Here is a 23305-nt window from a genome sequence, read left to right as displayed (position 1 = left end):
TGGTTCCATTCCAAGTTTTCTAAGGAGTCTCCACACTGCTTTCCAGAGTGGCTGCACTAATTTGCAATCCCACCAGCAATGTATGAGTGTACCTTTTTCCCCACATCCTCACCAACACCTATTGTTGCTTGTGTTCTTGATAATCACCATTCTAATTGGGGTGAGATGGAATCTTAGGGTAGTTTTGATTTGCCTTTTTCTTATTACTAGAGATGTTGAACACTTTTTCATATATCTGTTGATTGCTTGTAGATCATCTTCTGTGAAGCATCTGTTCATTTCCTTAGCCCATTTGTTGATTGGGTTATTTATATTCTTGGTGTAGAGTTTTTTGAGTTCTTTATATATTCTGGAAATTAGTGCTTTATCTGAAGTATGAGTGGCAAAGATTTTCTCCCACTCTGTAGGTTCTCTTTTCACATTGCTGATAGTGTCCTTTGCTGAGAGAAAGCTTTTTAGTTTGACTCTATCCCAGTTATTGATTCTTGCTTTTACTTCTTGTGCTATGGGAGTCCTGTTAAGGAAGTCTGATCCTAAGCCGACATGTTGAAGATTTGGACCTACTTTTTCTTCTATAAGATGAAGGATCTCTGGTCTGATTCCGAGGTCCATGATCCATTTTGAGTTGAGTTTTGTGCAGGGTGAGAGATAGGGGTTTAATTTCATGCTGCTGCATATGGATTTCCAGTTTTCCCAGCACCATTTGTTGAAGAGGCTATCTTTTCTCCATTGTTTATTTTTGGCCCCTTTGTCTAGTATGAGAAAATTGTATTTATTTGGGTTTGTGTCTGTGTCCTCTATTCTGTACCATTGATCTACTGTCTATTTTGGTGCCAATACTGTGCTGTTTTTGTTACTATTGCTTTGTAGTATAGTTGAAGTTCTGGTATTGCGATACCCCGTTTCATGCTTCCTGCTAAGAATTGCTTTAGCTATTCTGGATTTCTTATTCTTCCAGATGAATTTCATGATTGCTTGTTCTATTTCTGTAAGGTACATCATTGGGTTTTTAATTGGAATTGCATTGAATCTGTATAGCACTTTTGGTAGTATGGCCATTTTGACAATATTAGTTCTGCCTATCCAAGAATATGGGAGATCTTTCCATCTTTTAAGGTCTTCCTCAATTTCTTCAATGTTTTGTAGTTTTCATTGTAGAGATCTTTTACCTCTTTGGTTAGATTGATTCCCAAGTATTTAATTTTTTTTGAGGCTATTGCAAATGGAGTTGTTTTCCTCATTTCCCTTTCAGATGTTTCATCGCTTGTGTATAAAAATGCTTTAGATTTATGCATGTTGATTTTATAGCCTGCTATTTTGCTGAATTCATTGATGAGGTCTAGAAGTTTTCTGGAGGAGGTTTTTGGATCCTCTAAATATAGAATCATGTCATAAGCAAATAGTGACAGCTTAAGTTTTTCTTTTCCTATTCATATCCCTTTAATTTCTTCAGTCTGTCTAATTGCTCTGGCTAGAGTTTCGAGGACAATGTTGAATAGAAGTGGTGAAAGAGGACATCCCTGTTCTGTTCCTTTTTTTAAAGGGAATGGTTTCAGTTTTTCTCCATTAAGAATGATGTTGGCCATGGGCTTAGCATAAATAACCTTTACAATGTTCAGGTATGTTCCTACTATATCTATTTTTTTTAATTTGGCTTTTAATTTTTACTGACTGCATTTTGATTCATTGTACACAAATGGGGTACATAATTTCGTTTCTATGGTTGTACACAATGCAGATTCATACCATTTGTGTAATCATACATGTACATAGGGCAATGATGTTTGTCTCATTCCACCATTTTTCATACCCTCTCCCTCTCATTTTCTTCTACATATTCTAAAGTTCCCCAATTATTCTCTCATTCCCCACCCCCAGCCCCATTATATATCATCCTCCACTTATCAGGGAAAACATTTGGTCTTTGGTTTTTTTGGGCTTGACTTATTTCACTTAGCATGATATTCTCCAATTCCATCCATTTATTTGCAAATGCCATAATATTATTCTTCTTTATGGCTGAATAGTATTCCATTGTGTATATATACCAGAGTTTCTTTATCCATTCATGTGTTGAAGGGCATCTATGTTGGTTCCACAGCTTAGCTATTGTGAACTGAGCTGCTATAAACATTGATGTGGCTGTGTTACTGTAGTTTGCTAATTTTAGGTCCTTTGGGTATAAACCGAGGAGTGGGATATTGGGTCAAAAGGTGGGTCCATTCCAGGTTTTCTTAGGATTCTCCATACTGCTTTCCAGAGTGGCTGCACCAATTTACAACTCCACCAGCAATGTAAAAGTGTGCCTTTTCCCCCACATCCACACCAACGTCTTTTATTGTTTGTGTTCTTGATAAAAGCCATTCTAATTGGAGTAAGATGAAATCTTAGAGTTGTTTTAATTTGCATTTCTCTAATTCCTAGAGATGTTGAACACTTTTTCATATATTTATTCATTGCCTGTGTGTCTTCTTCTGTAAAGTGTCTGATCAGTTCCTTGGCCCATTTATTGATTGGGTTCTTTGTATTTTTGTTGTAAACTTTTGTAAATTCTTTATAAATTTTGGAGATAAGTGCTGTATCTGAAATGCATGTGGAAAAGATTTTCTCCCACTCTGTAGGCTCTCTCTTCACATTCTTGATTGTATCCTTTGCTGAGAAAAAGCTTTTTCGTTTGAGTCCATCCCATTTATTGATTCTTGCTTTGATTTCTTGTGCTTCGGGAGTCTTGTTGAGGAAGTCTGATCCTAAACCAACGTGATGAAGATTCTAACAAAAGAGGTGAAAGACCTATACAATGAAAACTACAGAACATTAAAGAAAGAAATTGAAGAAAACCTTAGAAGATGGAAAGACCTCCCATGTTCTTGGATAGGCAGAATTAACATTGTCAAAATGGCCATTCTAAAAAAGGCACTATACAGATTCAATGCAATTCCAATTAAAATCCAAATGACATTCCTCATAGAAATAGAGAAAGCAATCATGAACTTCATCTGGAAGAACAAGAGACCTTGAATAGCCAAAACAATCCTGAAGAGAAAAAGTGAAACAGGAGGTATCACAATACCAGATATTAAACTATACTACAGAGCAATCGTAACAAAAACAGCATGGTATTGGCACCAAAATAGACAGGCAGGCCAATGATACAGAATAGAAGACACAGAGACAAAACCACATAAATACAGTCACCTCATACTAGACAAAGGAGCCAAAGACACAATGGAGAAAAGACAGCCTGTTCAACAAATGGTGTTGGCAAAACTGGAAATTCATATGCAGTAAAATGAAATTAAACCTGTACCTCTCACCCTGCACAAAACTGAACTCAAAATGGATCAAAGACCTAGGCATTAGACCAGAGACCCTGCACCTAATAGAAGACAAAGTAGGCCCGAATCTACTATCACTATTTTTTCTAGTGATTTGAGCATGAAGGGGTGTTGTATTTTGTCGAACACTTTTTCTGCGTTAATTGAAATAACCGTATGATTCTTATCCTTAAGTCTATTCACATGATGGATTACGTTTATTGATTTATGGATGTTAAACCATCCTTGCATTCCCAGGATGAACCCTACTTGATCGTGGTGCACAATTTTCTTAATGTTTTTGGATTCGGTTTGCCAATATTTTGTTAAGGGTCTTTGCATCTATATTCATCAAGGATATTGGTCTAAATTTTTCTTTCCTTGGTGTGTCTTTGCCTGGTTTGGGTATGAAGGTGATATTAGCTTCATAGAATGAGTTTGGTAGGGTACTCTTCTTTTCTATTTCCTGGAATACTTTGAGAAATATTGAAATGAGTTCTTCTTTGAAGGTCTTGTAGAACTTGGCAGAGAATCCGTCTGGTCCTGGGCTTTTCTTGGATGGTAAATATTTAATGGCTTCTTCTATTCCATTGCTTGATATTGATCTGTTTAAATTGTGTATGTCCTCCTGGTTCAGTTTGGGAGGAGCATGTGTCTCTAGAAATTTGTTAATATCTTTGGTATTTCCTATTTTGTTGGAATACAGATTTTCAAAGTAGTTTCTCATTATGTTCTGTATCTCAGTGGTGTCTGTCATGATATTTCCTTTTTCATCATGAATTTTAGTAATTTGAGTTTTCTCTCTCCTTCTCTTTGTTAGTGTGGCCAAGGGTTTGCCTATTTTGTTTACTTTTTCAAAGAACCAACTTTTTGTCAATTTTTTGAATTGTTTCTTTTGTTTCAATTTCATTGATTTCAGCTCTGATTTTAATTATTTCTTGTTTTCTACTACTTTTGCTATTATTCTGTTTTTCTTTTTCTAGGGCTTTGAGCTGTAATGTTAGGTCATTTAGTTGTTGACTTTTCATTCTTTTTTTTTTTTTTTGGCGGTGCTGGGGATTGAACCCAGGGCCTTGTGCTTGTGAGGCAAGCACTCTACCAACTGAGCTATCTCCCCAGCCCTCATTCTATTCTTGAATGTGCTCCATGCAATGAATTTTCCTCTTAGTACCGCTTTCATAGTGTCCCAGAGATTTCGATATGTTGTATCGTCATTCTCATTGACCTCTAAGAAATTTTTAATCTCCTCCCTGATGTTTTCTGTTATCCATGTTTCATTCAATAGCATATTATTTAGTCTCCAGGTGTTGGAATAATTTCTGTTTTTTATTGTGTCATTGATTTCTACTCTCAGTCCATTATGATCTGATAGAACACAAGGCAGTATCTCTATTTTTTTTGCATTTCCTAAGGGCTGCTTTGTGGCATAACATATGGTCTATTTTCAAGAAGGTTCCATGTGCTGCTGAGAAGAAAGTGAATCTACTCATTGATGGATGGAATATTCTATATATGTCTATTAAGTCTATGTTATTGATTGTGTTATTGAGTTCTATGGTTTCTTTGGTTAGTTTTTGTTTGGAAGATCTATCTAGTGGTGACAGCGGTGCATTGAAGTCACCCAGAATTATTGTGTTGTGGTCTATTTGATTCCTGGAATTGAGAAGGAGTTGTTTGATGTACAGGGATGCACATTGTTTGGGGCATAAATATTTACTATCATTATATCTTCCTGACTTATGGTTCCCTTAAGCAGTATGAAATATCCTTCTTTATCCCTTCTGACTAACTTTGGCTTGAAGTCCACTTTATCTGATATAAGGATGGAAACCTCCACTTTTTTACTGAGTCCATGTGCATGGTAGGTTTTTTCCCATCCTTTCACCTTTAGTCTGTGGATGTGTTCTTCTATGAGATGAGTCTCTTGCAGGCAGCATATTGTTGGGTCTTTCTTTTTAATCCATTCTGCCAGTCTATGTCTTTTGATTAATGAGTTTAGGCCGTTAATGTTCACGGTTATTATTGAGATAAGATTTGTATTCCCAGTCATTTGGGCTTATTTTTGGTTTTTAACTTGGCTTGGTTTCTCCTTTTAGTGGTTTTTCTCTAAGGTAGTTCCTCCCTTTGCTGACCTCCATTGTTTTTTTTCATTTCCTCCTCCTGGAATATTTTGTTGAGAACATTCTGTAGTGCAGGCTTTCTACTTGTAAATTCTTTTAACTTTTGTTTATCATGGATGGATTTTATTTCATCTTCAAATCTGAAGGTTAGTTTTGCTGGGTATAGGATTCTTGGTTGGCAACCATGTTCTTTCAGAGCTTGAAATATATTGTTCCAGGTCCTTCTAGCTTTTAGGGTCTGGGTTGAGAAGTCTGCTGCTATCCGTGTTGGTCTCCCCCTATATGTAATCTGATGCTTTTCTCTCTCAGCCTTCAAAATCCTATCTTTATTTTGAATGTTAGGCATTTTTCATTATAATGTGCCTTGGTGTGGATCTGTTGTGATTTTGTGCATTGGTGTTCTGAAGACTTTTGTATTTGATTTTCCATTTCATTCTTCAGGTTTGGGAAATTTTCCTTTGGTTTGTATCTCTAAGCCTTCCTCAATCCCAGTAATTCTTAAATTTGGTCTTTTCATGATGTCCCATAGTTCTTGGAGATTCTGTTCATGATTTCTTACCATCTTCTCTGTTTGGGCAACTGTATTTTCAAGATTAAATATTTTGTCTTCATTGTCTGAGGTTCTGTCTTCCAAGTGTTCTATTCTTTTGATGATGCTTTCCATTGAGTTTTTTATTTGGTTTATTGTTTCCTTCATTTCAAGGATTTCCATTTGGTCTTTTCTGAGAATCTCTATCTCTTTGTTGAAATGATCTTTTGCTTCCTGCAGTTGCTCTTTCAGCTTATTGGTATCATTATTCATTGCCTGCATTTGCTTTCTTACCTCTTCCTTTGCTTCGTGAATCATCTTAATCATGTATAATCTGAAGTCCTTTTCTGACATTTCTTCTAACATACTGTCATTGGATTCTATTAATATAGTATCTAGATTTGTTTGGATCATTTTCTTCCCTTGTTTTTTCATTTTGTTCATGTATCTTCCCCTCTAGCAGTGCAGATCTGGGGTATTGCAGATTTCCCCCTATAGGCTTATAGTGGCCCTATAGGTTTCCAAAACATTTTCTTTAAGGGGAGAACAATATTAGGAGTGCCCAAATCAGACACTATGCAATCCTAGACCAATAGCCCCTATGAGGACAATAAAAAAATTGTCATAATAAATAGAATGAGTTTGAATATTATCTTCAGTATAACAAACAAATTTGCAATAAGGTCTGCAGAACAAAACAAAGAGGATGCAGAGAGATGTAGGATGTAGCTGTTAATGGGATAAGAAAAGAATATACAGAAGTTCTAGATAATAGAAAGGGTGAGAGTATAATCAAAAGAAATTGGATGTTAGCATGCAAAAAGGGAGAAAGAGACTCTGAGGGAACAGGTCAATGAAAGGAAAAGAGAGCAAGAAAAGTAAAGAAATAAAAACTTAAAATTGTTCCATAAGGAGAAGAAAGAAAATCTACAGTACATCAGTCTTCAGTAGCCTGATGCATGAAAGGTACCTGACAATGATCTTCAGGTCTCCAGCAGGTATCTCAGGATGGGATTTGCCCCACCTAAAGATCGGAGCTCCGGCTTCCAGGATTATCCAAGATGGCCGCTCTGACTTCCAAATGTGTTGGCAAATGGGGAGCTGCAGCTCGGGTGTGGACATGGTTGGCTGGAGGTCCTGGAGGTGGGTTGCGGTTGGTCAGGCAGGGGTGTCGGAGGTGTGGTGTGTTTGATGTGGTTTCAGGATCCTGGAGTTAGGGTGCAGTCAGTTGGTCTGGGGGTCCTGGCAGTAGGGAGCAGTCAGTCAATGTGAGGGCCCTGGAGGCAGGGAGTGATCTGTTGGGCTGAGGGATCCCGGAGAGGAAGCTCGGTCAGTATGGGCAGGGGTCCTACAGGGCCTGGATGTTGTCTCAAAATGGTGGCAGCCACGTGAAATCAAACCTGCAGGTACTGTCACAGTGAATTTCCAGGCAACAGCAGGCAGCTGGCGTTCCACTGGCAGTTGGTGATCAGTTTGCTGACTGTTGGCGGTCGATCGGGAGGTGAACCTCGGGTGGTGGGTGATGGATAAGTGTAAGGCATGTGATGGACCGGCAAGAGGCAGGCAAATGGCAGATGATAGGCGCCTGACAGTGAGCAATCTGCACTCAAAAAGGCGTCCATATGCTGGCAGACTGCAGGTGATTACAGTAGACAAATGGCTTAAACAGAGGGAATCAATAAGCAACAAAAACTTCCTCACCAAGAAATAGATATCCTCTGCTTGAAACCAGAGTTGTGGAGTGACAAGGAATGCAGCCTCCTTCTAGTCCACCAAATTGGATCCAATCCCTAAATCCATTTTTATCTGTTTTGTTTTAATTCTTGGAGAGAGAAAGGGGTATGTATGTTAATTGGTCCAAATTCTCCCCCTGGCATCTCCTAGAAAGGTTGTAAATTCGACCTGCCTGTTGGGGCAGATGGAGAAACCAGGGTATGGAGGACAGGAGGGCTTCTGGTGGATGTCAGCAGGAAGTGGAAGTTTTGGGGGTCCTCCTGTTTCCTTTCCCTCAGTAGGTGATCCTTGAGGCCTTTTCATGGCAGGGATTACAGCTGAGTCTACTTGACACTGTTGGCATAGTTTGGAGTTTTCTCTTTGAGCAACGAAAACCTAAATGTAGGGAACTTCAGACAATTTTCCTTCCCTTTTGCAAAATGCATCAAGCTGTGAAATAGTATTAAAATTTGTATTTCCCTTTGGTGGTCAGGATTCTCCATCAGGGAGTTTGTACTGAGGCCAGGCCTCCTGGCAGAAGAAAATGAGGTGCTTTTTCTTGAGCATCTGTGGGTCAAACTTATCCCAGTTTCCTAGTATGCAGGCTAGTGGTGAACTTGGCATAACTGTTAAGACTGAAGCTGCCATAGGAGTAAGGAAAAAACAAAAACAAAAACAACTCAGGGGCGTTTCAAGATGGTGGACTAGAGGGTGGCTGCATTCCATGTTGCTCCAGGACTCAGGATTCAAGAAGAGGAGATAGTGAGAGACTTGGGACCAACTCAAAGCCGCCGGGTGAGTCTCTCCCGTTGGGGAGGCGTCCTGGAGGGGGCGGTAGTCCTGGAATGCAGGGAACTTTGTGAAGTAGAGTTGCCCAACAAGACACCCCTCCCCCCGCTGGAGCAGTGAACTCGGACAACTGGGAGCATCGTAGAGGAGGCCGCTCAGCAGGACGCTGGGACTCAGAGCAACCCACCGGGGCTCCGGGCCGCTGCCCAGAGGAGGAGCTGCGTGGTGAGCTGTTTGGATTCAGAGCAACCACTCCTGAACACCAGGGGGCTGCCCAGAGGAGGAGGAGGAGTGCGGCGGGTCGCTTGGACTCGGAGTGACTGCTCAGGGCTATGGGCGGTTGGTGGGAGGAGGAGGCATGCAGTGAGTTGCTTGGACTCCTAGCGACCGCACCAGAACACCGGGTGGCTGCCCGGAGGAAGAGGCGTGTGGTGGGTTGCTGGGATTCGGAGCGACTGTACGGGGCTCCAGGTGGCGGCTCAGAGGAGGGGCCACATAGCCAGGCAATTAGGTGCAGAGCAGGGTCCCAGGACCTACGTGGCTTCTTGGTGGAAGAGCCGCACAGAGACAAGCTGAAGGGTGGAGCGAAGGTTCCAGGACTGCGGGCAGCTTCTCTGAGGAGAGGCAGCCTAAGGAGACTCATCTGCAAAGGGCGAGGCTTCCAGGCCCAGGAGGTAGGTCCAGGCCCCTGGAAACATTGCAACTACCGCCCAGCCCAGGCGGTAGTTGTGGATTGAGGGGAACCTCTAGGAGGGGAACTGACCAGCAAGACTTCCCCACTGGGTGAGTCTTCCCCGCCAGGTGAGGTTTTCTCACAAGGACGGTAAAACCAGAGACACAGGCCCAAACAGGCCTTGCCTCAGCCTGCAGCCTAGTTCCCCTTGGGATGACCATTGGTCAACAAGTGGAGGCACCTCTGCCCACTAGCAGGGAATATACCCCACCTGAAGGCCACACCCCTAGAGAGGCAGCTTCCTTGTGGAGCACCACATTATCAACTTCCTCCAAGACTTCAGGCTACTGAAGGATAAGAGGGGATATACTAGAAATCTTCAGGGACATTATAAGAGGAAATCTGCAATATCTCAGCGGTCCACTGATACCTGAACAATATGAGAAAACAAGGGAAGAAAATGCCCCAAACAAATCTAGATGTTACATCAATAAAATCCAATGATAGTATGGCAGAAGAAATGACTGAAAGGGAGTTCAGAATGTACATAATTAAAATGATCAGGGAAGCAAACGATGAGATGAAAAGCAAATGCAGGCATTGAATGATGAGATGAAAGAGCAAATGCAGGCACTGAATGATCGCACCAATCAACAGTTAAAAGATCAAATACAGGAAGCAAAAGGTCATTTCAATAAAGAGTTAGAGATATTGAAAAAAAAAAACCAAACAGAAATCCTTGAAATGAAGGAAACAATAAACCAAATTAAAAACTCCATAGAAAGCACAACCATAGGATAGAACACCTGGAAGACAGAACCTCAGATATTGAAGACAAAAATATTTAACCTTGAAAATACAGTTGACCAAACAGAGAAGATGGTAAGAAATCATGAACAGAATCTCCAAGAACTATGGGACATCATGAAAAGACCAAATTTAAGAATTATTGGGATTGAGGAAGGCTTAGAGAAACAAACCAAAGGAATGAACAATCTATTCAATGAAATAATATCAGAAAATTTCCCAAATCTGAAGAATGAAATGGAAAATCAAGTTCAAGAGGCTTATTATAGGACTCCAAATACACAAAATTACAACAGACCCACACCAAGGCACATTTTAATGAAAATACCTAACATACAAAATAAAGACAATTTTAAAGGCTGTGAGAGAAAAAAACCAAATTACATTCAGGGGGAAACCAATACAGATATCAGCAGATTTTTCAATCCAGACCCTAAAAGCTAGAAGGGCCTGGAACAACATTTTTCAAGCCCTGAAAGAAAATGGATGCCAACCAAGAATCTTATACCCAGCAAAACTTACCTTCAAATTTGACGATGAAATAAAATCCTTCCACGATAAACAAAAGCTAAAAGAATTTACAAAAAGAAAGCCAGCATTACAGAACATTCTCAGCAAAATATTTCATGAGGAAGAGATAAAAAACAAAGAAGCATATCAGCAAAGGGAGGAATTACCCTAAAGGAACTGTCAAATAAAGGAGGAACCAAGTCATGTCAAAATAAATAAATAAATAAAATAAAATAAATGAACCAAATGACTGGGAATACAAATCATATCTCAATAATAACCCTGAATGTTAATGTCCTGAAGTCATCAATCAAAAGACATAGACTGGCAGATTGGATTAAAAAGAAAGATCCAACAATATGTTGCCTGCAAGAGACTCACCTCATAGAAAGAGATACCCATAGACTAAAGGTGAAAGGATGGGGAAAAACATACCATGCACATGGACTCAGCAAAAAACCTGGGGTATCCATCCTCATTTCAGATAATGTGGACTTCAAGTCAGAGTTAGTCAGAAGAGATAAAGAAGGACATTTCATACTGCTTAAGGGAAGCATAAATCAGCAAGACATAACAATCATAAACATCTATGCCCCAAACAGTGGCTCACCCATGTATGTCAAACAAATCCTTCTCAATTTCAGAAACCAAATAGACCATAACACAATAATACTAGGTGATTTTAACACGCCTCTCTCACCACTGGACATATCTTCCAGACAAAAATTGAACAAAGAAACCATAGATCTCAATAACACAATCAATAATTTAGACTTAACAGATATTTATAGAATATACCATCCAACCAAGAGCGAATACACTTTCTTCTCAGCAGCACATGGATCCTTCTCTAAAATAGACCATATATTATGCCACAAAGCTAATGTCAGCAAATACAAGAAGATAGAGACACTACCTTGTATTCTATCAGATCATAATGGAATTGAAGTTAGAAATAAATGAAAGAGTAAAAAACAGAAACTACTCCAACACCTGGAGATTAAACAATATGCTATTATATGATGAATGGATAACAGAAGATATTAGGAAGGAAATTAAAAAATTCTTAGAGGTAAATGAGAACAAAGAAACATCATATCAAAATCTCTGGGACACGATGAAAGCAGTACTTAGAGGGAAATTTATTTCATGGAGCGCATTCAATAAAAGAAGTAAAACGCAACAAATAAACGACCTAACTCTCAAAGCCCTAGAAAAAGAACAAACGAACACCAAAGTAATAGAAGACAGGAAATAGTTAAACTCATAGCGGAAATCAACGAAATTGAAACAAAAGAAACAATACAAAAAATTGACAAATAGTTTGTTCTTCGAAAAAATAAACAAAATTGATAAACCTTTAGCCACACTAACGAAGAGAAGACGAGAGAAAACCCAAATTACTAAAATTCGGAATGAACAAGGAACTATCACAACAGACACGAGTGAAATACAAAACATAATTAGAAGCTATTTTGAAAATCTATACTCCAACAAAATAGAAAATTTCGAAGACATCAACAGGTTTCTAGAGATATATGAATTGCCTAAACTGAACGAGGAGGACATACACAATTTAAATAGACCAATTTCAAGTAATGAAATAGAAGAAGTCATCAAAAGCCTACCAACAAAGAAAAGTCCAGGACCAGATGGGTTCTCTGCCGAGTTCTACAAAACCTTTAAAGAGGAGCTCATTCCAATACTTCTCAAAGTATTCCATGAAACAGAAGAGGAGGGAACCCTCCCAAACTCATTCTATGAAGCCAATATCACCCTGATACCTAAACCAGACAGAGTCACAGCGAGGAAAGAAAATTTTAGACCAATATCCTTAATGAACATCGACACAAAAATTCTAAACAAAATTTTAGCAAATCGCATACAAAAACATATTAAAAAGATAGTGCACCATGATCAAGTGGGTTTCATCCCAGGGATGCAAGGTTGGTTCAACATCAGGAAATCAATAAATGTAATTCACCATATCAATAGACTTAAAATCAAGAATCACATGATTATTTCAATAGATGCAGAAAAAGCATTTGATAAAACACAGTACGCCTTCATGCTCAAAACACTAGAAAAAATAGGGATAGTGGGAACATTCCTTAACATTGTAAAGGCCATCTATGCTAAGCCCATGGCTAATATCATTCTACATGGTGAAAAACTGAAAGCATTCCCTCTAAAAACTGGAACAAAGCAGGGATGCCCTCTTTCACCACTTCTATTCAATATCGTCCTTGAAACTCTAGCCAGAGCAATTAGACAGACCAAAGAAATTGAAGGGATACGAATAGGAAAAGAAGAACTCAAACTATCCCTATTTGCTGATGATATGATTATATACTTAGAGGAACCAGGAAATTCCACCAGAAAACTTTTAGAACTCATAAGTGAATTCAGTAAAGTAGTGGGATATAAGATCAATGCACATAAATCTAATGCATTTTTATACATAAGTGATGAATCTTCAGAAAGAGAAATCAGGAAAACTACCCCATTCACAATAGCCTTCGAAAAAAATAAAATACTTGGGAATCAATCTCACAAAAGAGGTGAAAGACCTCTACAATGAGAACTACAGAACACTAAAGAAAGAAATTAAAGAAAACCTTAGAAGATGGAAAGATCTCCCATGTTCTTGGATAGGAAGAATTAATATTGTCAAAATGGCCATACTACCAAAAGTGCTATACAGATTCAATGCAATTCCAATTAAAATCCCAATGATGTACCTTACAGAAATAGAGCAAGCAATTATGAAATTCATCTGGAAGAATAAAAAACCCAGAATAGCTAAAGCAATCCTTAGCAGAAAGAGTGAAGCAGGGGGTATCGCAATACCAGAACTTCAACTATACTACAAAGCATGGTATTGGTACCAAAATAGAAAGGTAGATCAATGGTACAGAATAGAGGACACGGACACAAACCCAAATAAATACAATTTTCTCATACTAGACAAAGGTTCCAAAAATATGCAATGGAGAAAAGATAGCCTCTTCAACAAATGGTGCTGGGAGAATTGGAAATCCATATGCAACAGAATGAAACTAAACCCATATCTCTCACCATGCACGAAACTAAACTCAAAATGGATTAAGGACCTCGGAATCAGACCAGAGACCCTGCAGATTATAGAAGAAAAAGTAGGTCCAGATCTTCAACATGTTGGCTTAGGACCAGACTTCCTCAACAGGACTCCCATAGCACAAGAAGTAAAAGCAAGAATCAATAACTGGGATAGATTCAAACTAAAAAGCTTTCTCTCAGCAAAGGACACTATCAGCAATGCGAAGAAAGAGCCTACAGAGTCAATCATACTTCAGATAGAGCACTAATCTCCAGAATCTATAAAGAACTCAAAAAACTCTACACCAAGAATGCAAATAACCCAATCAACTAATGGGCTAAGGAAATGAACAGACACTTCACAGAAGAAGGTCTACAAACAATCAACAAACATATGGAAAAATGTTCAACATCTCTAGTAATAAGAGAAATGCAAATCAAAACCACCCTAAGATTCCATCTCACCCCAATTAGAATGGCGATTATCAAGAATACAAGCAACAACAGGTGTTGGCGAGGATGTGTGGAGAAAGGTACACTCATACATTGCTAGTGGGGCTGCAAATTAGTGCAGCCACTCTGGAAAGCAGTGTGGAGACTCCTTAGAAAACTTGGAATGGAACCACCATTTGACCCAGCTATCCTACTCCTTGGCCTATACCCAAAGGACTTAAAATCAGCATACTACAGAGATACAGCCACATCAATGTTCATAGCTGCTCAGTTCACAATAGCCAGGTTGTGGAACCAACCTAGATGTCCTTCAATTGATGAATGGATAAGGAAACTGTGGTATATATATACAATGGAATATAACTCAGCTATAAAGCATGATAAAATTATGGCATTTGCAGTCAAATGGATGAAATTGGAGAATATCAAGCTAAGTGAGATAAGTCAATCTCAAAAAACCAAAGGATGAATGATCTCGCTTATAAGTAGATGATGACACATAATGGGGGGTGTGAGGGGTTAGTGTTAGGATTAGAGTTAGGGTTAGGGAGGGGGGTAAGAATGGAGGAAGGAAGGACTGTATAGTGGGAAAAGAGGGGTAGGAGGGGTGGGGGAGGGGAAAAAATAACTGAATGAATCAAAGAACATTACCCTATGTAAATTTATGATTACACAAATGGTATGCCTTTACTCCATGTACAAACAGAGAAACAACATGTATCCCATTTGTTTACAATAAAAAAACAAAAAAACAACAAGAAAAAAAACCAACTCAGGCACCTGTGCTGGAGAAAACTGTTCATTTCACTGGAGACCTCTCTCCATGAACTTCTGATGGACCAGAAAAACCCATTTCTCACCCCTGGTTTTTGCCGACTCTATTTCTGGCATCATTGGCAAAATGTTAGATTCCCTGTTTGCCCCGTGCCAAGGACCCAGGAGAATTCAGACTTAGGGGGCATGACTGACCTTCTCATGCTACTATAAACTTTCAAATGTGAATACCCATGGGAAAAAAAAACCCTGTGATCATCCCATTTCTTTGCTCTGTGGGCTAAAGGAATCTCTGGAGTGGAAGGAGGATGTCCAGTGGTCATTAGACACTTAATGCCCTTTCCTGCAGGAGATTATGGAAGGGGTGGATTAAAAAAAATCTCTCCCTTTTGCAGCTAAAGAAACTTGGGAGTAACAAGTCAGGGAGAGTACAGTATGGCCCATCCATAGGCACGTGTTACTGGTCTTCTTGCTCAATGCCACCTTTTGACTGATCACTGCAGGATTCCCCATTGGGCAGTTGGGAGAGGAGTCAAGAGGAGAAACCTTTGGGGTTCACCTTGGAGCATCCTGGGGCCAGAACCCCACAGTTGTTCCAACCCTTTGTCTGCCTCCAAGCATCAAAAGGCAGACTGGGATTAGTGACACTGTGTACTCACACCAAATGCTCTCCAAGCCTGGATGAGATAGTGGGAAATGGCTTCAGCAGAACCCAACATGCCCAACCTGCAGAACAGGTGATTCAGAACTGCCTAGGCTGGGAATCTTCTCACTCATGTCTTGTGGAATGGAAGCTTGCACTAACGGCATTTATTTAGCTGATGGGTGCCCATTATTGTCCTCCAGAAAGACTCACCTCAGAAAGATGTGGGTGCATGCAAGGAGCTTACCTCCATGACAGTCTTGGAGGGACCTCCAAATATGTTACTGGTGATGATGAGTTCTGTTTCCCCTGATGTGAAGACTGAACGCCCGAGAAACACGGAGGCAAGCATAGAAAGCACCTTTTATTTAAAGGATAGAACAGAGACAGACTTCTGGAAGGAAGAAGGGGATCCAAGCTGGTATCTGTTGAATATCAAAGATGACAAACCCCAAAATAGTGTGACCTGGGAAGAGGGAGTCAAGAGGAAAGCAGGGATGGTCCTTTCCCAGTGCACTCTTTCCCAGTGACAGAACTGTCCCTGGAAAGGAAGTCAAAGCATTGATCCTTCCCCAAATAAATCCCTTCCCAGTGACAGTACAGTAGGACCCCAAAGGGGAAAGAGATAAACCCTGAACACTGACCCCAGACCCTCCATTCTTCTCTAAAAATATTGCCCAGTAAAAACAAATTTTCAAATTCTCACAAACCTGTTTCCTGAGTACCCAAAGTGACTGCTGACTCTAGACCTCTCATCTCACCCAGTGAAACAGACCCCAATTTCTAAGTGCCCCAAACTGACAAGCTCACTAATTAAGTCACCTCTCAGTGTAATCTGTGTAAACATAGACTGCCCTTAGGCTAATGACTCACTTTCCACTAGGAAAGTGGATCCATTGGAGGTACAATTCCACTCCTGATTAGAGGCTTTGACTGATTTGTGAAGTTTGTGTCTGGCCTGGTCCTTTTGTGCTACCTATTGATATTTTCCCATTTTAATTTGGCCCAGGATACTTTCTAACTTTTTTTGTGGTTGATTTGTTGGTTTCATTTTTTTTTAAATTAGTGCATTACAGCCATACATAATAGTGAGATCATTTGAACATAATCATACAGGCATGAAATGTAATTTGTTCCATTTTAGTCCCAATGCCTCTTCCCTCCCTCCTCTACTCTCTGCCATCCCATTCTTCATCTTCTGCTCTCCTGACCTTCCCCCGATGTTGTTTTTTTATAAATTGGTACTTTCTAGGATGACTTAAAGGTGGAATTCACCGTGGCACATTTCCACATGCACACATCACAATTCAGTCAACCTTATTCTGCTGACCATTCTCCCCTCCCACTCAAGCCCCCTTCTCCATTCCTCTGATCTCCCTTATGTTCTCATGATGTTCCCCACTGTCCCCCCCCTGTTTTGCTCCCACTTCCATATAGGACAGTCTGGGGGTTTCAGCCACGTCCAGCGTGGATGAGGGAAGGGATAACTGTTGGAGGATGGTGTTGGTCATGAATCAATGAATTATTAATAAACTTATCTAATCAATAAACACAAGAGCCAATACTCTTTTCATTTGGAAGGGGGTGTGGTGGATCAGGTCATACCAGATCTGGTCTCCAACAAGATGGATGACCCCACCTTCACCTTCATTTATAATCACATATGTAAAGGGACCCAAGACCAGGAGGGGCTTCTGTGAGGAACAGGATGGGTGGAGTTAGGGAAGCCATTTGCTTAGGGAATTAGAGTATCCTCAGATGGTGAAGCACTCCCATGCAGGGCCACTTACTCCTAGGCTATCTGAAACAGTCTCCCATGACCGCCAGTTCCTGGGAGTCAGACCTCTCTATCCCATGGCTCAGCTCAGCCTGACTCTGCTAGGCATGATGACTCCCCACAGAACAGAAAACATTTTACCCTTGACTTTCTGAGTCTGGATTATTTCACTTAAACTCACTGGGTTTTAAATGGGGTGCTATTAAATGTCCACATATTTATGGATTTTAGCTTCATTTTGTTGTCATTGGAAGAGATACTTTGTATGACTTCAATCTTTTCAAAAAATTTTAAGAGCCAGGCATGGGGGTGCATGCCTGTATTCCCAGCGGCTTGGGAGACTGAGGCAGGAGGATTGAAAGTTAAAAGCTAGCCTCAGCAACTTAGTGAGGCCCTAAGAAATTCAGAGAGACTCTGTATCTAAATAAAATACAAGAAAAGGGCTGGGGATGTGGCTCAGTGGTTAAGTGCCCCTGAATTCAATTCTTGGTACCAAAAAAAAAAAAAAAAAAAAAGATTTGATTTTTGGCCTAACATTTGTTCTTTCTGGAGACTATTCCATGTCTGCCTAAGAAAAACATGTATTCTTCAGGGCTAGGGATGTAGTTTAGTGGTAGAGTGTTTGCCTACTGTGTGCAAGGTCCTGAATTTGATCCACAGCACTGCAAAGTAAGTAAATTAATAAATAAGTAAATAAATAGCGTCGCAGGAAAACAGGGAGCTGAAACTCAAAACCTCGGTTCTTGAGTTCCAGTGAAAGAGGTCAGACACCAAAAGTCATGCAAGAGAACTTTATTAGAAGTGAAAGTGAGGTGAAAATAAAGTTAGAAAAAGTGAGACTTAAGCAAAAAGCACTCTCAAGGGAGAGGGTGGGCCAAGTAGAGAACAGCAGAGGAGACAGTGCTGTCCCCAGTTTTTATTGTTTTATGGTTAACTTGAAAATTGGGGTCCTCCTTCAGCAACCTTCACCAATCAGGTGTTCAACTCCTCCTTGACGCGGGGTGGTGGAGTTTTTGACCTTAGTTGGTCCTCTCCAGAACTGTCATGGTAGCCATCCTACTTAGGGGGCTTCATCTATAAGTCAATCCCATGTTAATGTGGGCACTGGGGTCAATAGCTGGTCAGAAGTTATCTTAGTGCTCTTGGGCTACTAAAGGAATCTTCCTTCCCAGACAAATGGAGACACCGTTAGCCATAATTTCTAGCTTCACACCAAACTCAGTGGACCCTGTCAAGAGTTAGTACCATGAATCCTTTTCTCTTGACGCGTCTTCCCATTAGCTCCTTTGCTTCTGCTTATTCTCTACAAATACACTACCACACTTTGCTTTCTCATTCACATTGGAAGTAGTTTAAAGAAGACCCTAAAGTAATTTAAAGAATGCTTGTGTATGAAAAATGGTGGAATGGGACAGACATCATGACCCCATGTACATGTATGATTACACTGAATGGTGTGAATCTACATTGTGCACAACCATAGAAATGAAATTATGTACCCCATTTGTTTACAATGAATCAAAATGCAGTCTGTAAAAAATTAAAAGCTAAAAAAAAAATAATAAAAAATGTAAAGAAAAAAAGAGAATTGCTTGAGACCTTGCCTGCACTTCACTGCTCATTGACAGCTACTACCTAACAAATAGTATTCTCCGGTTGCTGATTGGCGTGTTCTGTGTATGTAGGTTGACTCCTATTGGTCTACAGTGTTGTTCAAGCCTTCTGTTAAAATTGTTCTCTCCATTATTGAAGGTGCAGTATAGAAATCTACTGTGATCACATCACTACATTTCTCCATTCCATCCTGTCAATATTACTTCATATTTTAACAGCAGTCCACCTTATCATGCTTTGAATGTAACCCTTGCTGCTCTGTCACTGAGGCTTATTTTAAAATGGACATGTTTTCTTTTCTTCTTCTGCCTCTCCCACTCCCTATCCTTGGGGCAAGAAATAGGATTACATTTTTCCCATCCTTGGGTGAGTCTTTGAGCACAAACCCGCCACAGGAACAAAGTAAGCTAGACTTCAGGTAGGGATGGAGCCAGAGGATCTAAGGAATGACTATCTCCCAAATTAACAAGTGAATCACGACCCCCCACAGAGAAAGTCTGGAATGAATCACTTTCAAAACCCTCTGTTTTCTCAGATGGGCAGAATCACAGCCTGTGGGACAGGAGTCCCCTGTGCTTTTCTTTTGCTAGCAAAGCAACAAAACTTCCTTTTCCTTTTTCTCAAAACCATGACCTCATTATTGAGTTGGCATTGGGGCAAAGATCATGTTTTTTGGTAATATTATCTGTAGGAGCTCTGATGTTTGGTACATATGTTTAGAATGATTATCTCTTGTAGTGAATTTTCATTGTTATCATATATGGTTCATCTTGGTCTCTTTTAACAGAATTTTGAACCCAAATCTATTTTTGTCTGCTATTAGTTTAGTCATTCCTGTTATCTTTTGGTTATTGTCTGCAGAGAATACTTTCTCTGACCTTTCAGTTTCAACTTATTTATCTCCTTAGACCTAAAGTGAGTGTCCTGTAGGTAGAATGTAGTTGGATACTTTTTAAAATTTTCTATCTGCCAATGTATGTCATTTGATTGGGGAGTTTAATGCACTTATATTTAAGGTAATCACTGATAGGAAAGAAGTTGCCATGCAATTTGGTTGTTTGTCTTCTGCATGTCTTATGACTTTTTTGTCCCTCATTCCCTCCCTTCTGAGCTTCCTTTGTGCTTAATTACTATTTTATATGGATTCCTTTCTCATTTCTTGCTTTGTCTATTGCACAGATATTTTCTTTGAGGTTAACATGTACATTACATGAAACATCCTAAAAAGTTACAATGATCAATTTTAACCTGATTTCAATTTAACCCCGATTTCATGGAAAACCTTGACTCTCAGCTCTTTGCAGTCCCTTTGTGTTACTGAGGTCACACATTGCATCTTTACCTCTGCGTACCCATTACTGTACACTTATATTTATTTTTAACCTCTTCTCCTTTACATGCTGTAAAAGAAAACTGAGGGGAGATAGAAATCAAAGTTACAATAATGTGCTTTTAGATTTGTCTAGATATTTTCGATTACCAAAATGGTTATGATTTCAATTTATTGTCAAGCAAAAAACAAAACAAACAAATAGCAACGACATGCCAAAGTCAAGTCAAGCCAAGGCAAAATTTAAAAAATCAAAAAATTATCTATCTCTACTAGCCTACCCCATTATAATAGCAACAGGAGTCCACCAAAGCCCTGCCTCCTTTCTGGAAAGTAGTGGAAAAAAATTATTTTTTGTTGCTAATGACATTTCATCAGCATTAGATCTGATCATTGTTTTAAAAAATCTTAAAAAAACTCACACATAAATACATAAAAATTATACATATTAATGGAGAACTGTGTTAGGTTTTGTTAATGAATGAAGGTCTTCCAGATAATTTAATGGGTATAAATCTATTATGTTTCAGCTGGCTTCCACAAGGACATTATATGACAAATTGCCACAACCAGTGTGGCCAAACTCTCAGGTCTGGAGAGGGGTGAAGGGGAATAGGAAAATAAAGATTCACAAATACAGGTTTTGAAGATTAAGCCGGAATCAGGAGGAGCTCTGCTCTCTGATGGAGATGCAGATCTAAAGAGTTATGCCAGTAATCTTTACTTATATGTCTCATCAGATTAAAGACTATGCAAACTTTATTCTTTGTATTCAGGAAATTTACAGAAACCAGGACATTTATGTAGCTTTTCTGCAGTTGCAATCCACAGTTGCAAAGTGCAATGTTAGGAACTCTGTGTAGCTCTCAAGAAAGTCCACTGTTAAAAGTTACTAGAAAGCCTTCAGGAATAGGAGAAGTGGAGCTGGTGAAACATTGTATTTGTCATGCTTCCCAGGAGCTGTGTGCCTGAGATCAAGGTCAGAGCTGATGGGACTCTTGTACAGCCTCCTCATGCAGGGCATTGCCACCTCAGCTGAGCATCCTGTGCCCTTGCACAGGAACATTCCCAGGCGCTGGGCAGGCCACAGCCATGGGGTCATCAGAGACCCCCAGTCTCAATCATTGCTCTCCCATCCTCTGTCACCACTCTCCACAACAAATATAACTTCTAGGTGTGCAAGTAGCTGCCTTTTAAAGCAAGTGGCATTGTCTCAAATAGTATGTTCTTCAGGTGGACTCAGTTATTATTTATTTGGTACCAGGGATTGAACCCAGGGGTGCTTAATCACTGAGCCATATATTTTATTTAGAAGCAGAGTCTCACTGAGTTGCTTAGGGCCTCACTAAGTTACTGAGGCTGGCTTTGAACGTGTGATCCTCCCGCCTCAGCCTCCTGAGCCTCTGGGATTGCAGGTGTGTACCATCGCACCTGACAACTCACTGATTTTATAACCTCAACTTTCGTAAAGCAGTCTGACGATAATGTGAACTTTCTAAAGTTTGTGGGTTCAGTTGAAGTCATTGTTTAATATTCAACAAGGAGTATTCCACTGACACCATGCTGTAAGAAAACATTAGCGATTTGTTATCGTTAGAGGTTTCATTCAGATAGCAACATATGCTGGTCTCAGTCACTGCCTTCATTTGCTGTGTTCAAAGTCCGCAACCTTGGCCTTTTTGAACTTAGTTCATAGACTCTTGCTACTCGTGGACTAAAAACATGCTATTAGAAGGGACAGACAGGGAAGCCAAGAGTAAAAGCATTTTTCCATGGTCAAATTGTGTGAGTGACCAGTCTGGAGTGGACCCTGCAGTCTGGACTCTTAGAGAAGTCATCTCAACTTCTCAATATTATATAATATTGAGGATATTATATAATATTCCCAACAATATTATTTCAGGGTCAGGAACTTCCAGGATTCATGCTAAAGAAGCAATCCTTCACACAGAAAGGGTGGGAATTGGTGGGAGAAATCCCAGCTTTCCTGCCCCTCACCCCATTCCGAGGCACGATCGACACAGTCCATCAGAGGCTCTCCAGAGGGATGCCTTGGTTGCCCATAACAGTGACCTGCTCATTGTCTTTGCTTTCCCATGCTCCTTGAGTTACCCCCCACCCTCTCAAAATGCTTCACGGGATCATCTCCCCAATAAACTATTTACATCTTTCCCTTAGGATCTGCTTTTGGGGAAAACTCGGACAGGAAGTTCAACCATACACTAGGGTTTTTACAGTCACTGTACCAGTTACTTTTCACACAAGCCAAAAACTGTTTATCAATTAATTCTTAGAGATGAGTGTGCTGAAGTTAGGAGAGTTTAAACAGATTCCCCAGGGTCACAGGACAAGAAAGGGTAGGGTTACAATTTGGGACCATGCCTGTGTGACTCCCAAGCATGTCTGTGCACCAATCTGCGATGCTTTAGGGTAAGACCCTGGGGTCGGGTTCTGCATGTGTGTGTGAGCTTTGACAGACACCCCGACTGTTCTTGGTCTAATACTCATTTGTATTCCCCCTTTGGTAGTTTGCACAAGCTATTCTCTTGGCTTGAAGTGAGCTTCTTTCAGTTTCTCCCTGTGTCAGTGGTCCCCAAGCCCAACTTCAGGTTCCATACTTCTGTAGAAGGCCTCACAGAACTCAGTGAAGCAGTAACACTCACATTTATTAGACAACCCAGACCTGCTCTGTTAACCCTTTACCAGATACTCACACACCTTTTTTCCTATCATTCAAGACTCAGCACATGGTGGGACTGCAAATTGGTGTAACCACTCTGAAAAGCAGTATGGAGATTCCTCAGAAAACTTGGAATGGAACCACCATTTGACCCAGCTATCCCACTCCTCATTTATACTCAAAGAATTTAAAATCAACATACTACAGTGATGCAGCCACATTAGTATTTATAGCAGCTCAATTCACAATAGCTAAGCTATGGAACCAACTTAGATGCCTGTCAACAGATGAATGCATAAAGAAACTGTGATACATGTACAAAATGGAATATTCCTCAGCCTTAAAGAGGAATGAAATTATGGCATTTTCAGGTAAATGGATGGAACTAAGCCAATCCCCAAAAAACCAGAGGTCGAATGTTTTCTCTGATATGCAGATGCAAACACACAATAAGGGGGGACTAGGGAAGAATAGAGGTACTTTGGATTAGGCAAAGGGGAG

The sequence above is a fragment of the Sciurus carolinensis genome, chromosome 18, assembly GCF_902686445.1.
Source record: "Sciurus carolinensis chromosome 18, mSciCar1.2, whole genome shotgun sequence".
Taxonomy (NCBI): domain Eukaryota; kingdom Metazoa; phylum Chordata; class Mammalia; order Rodentia; family Sciuridae; genus Sciurus; species Sciurus carolinensis.
This window is presented reverse-complemented; position numbering follows the sequence as displayed.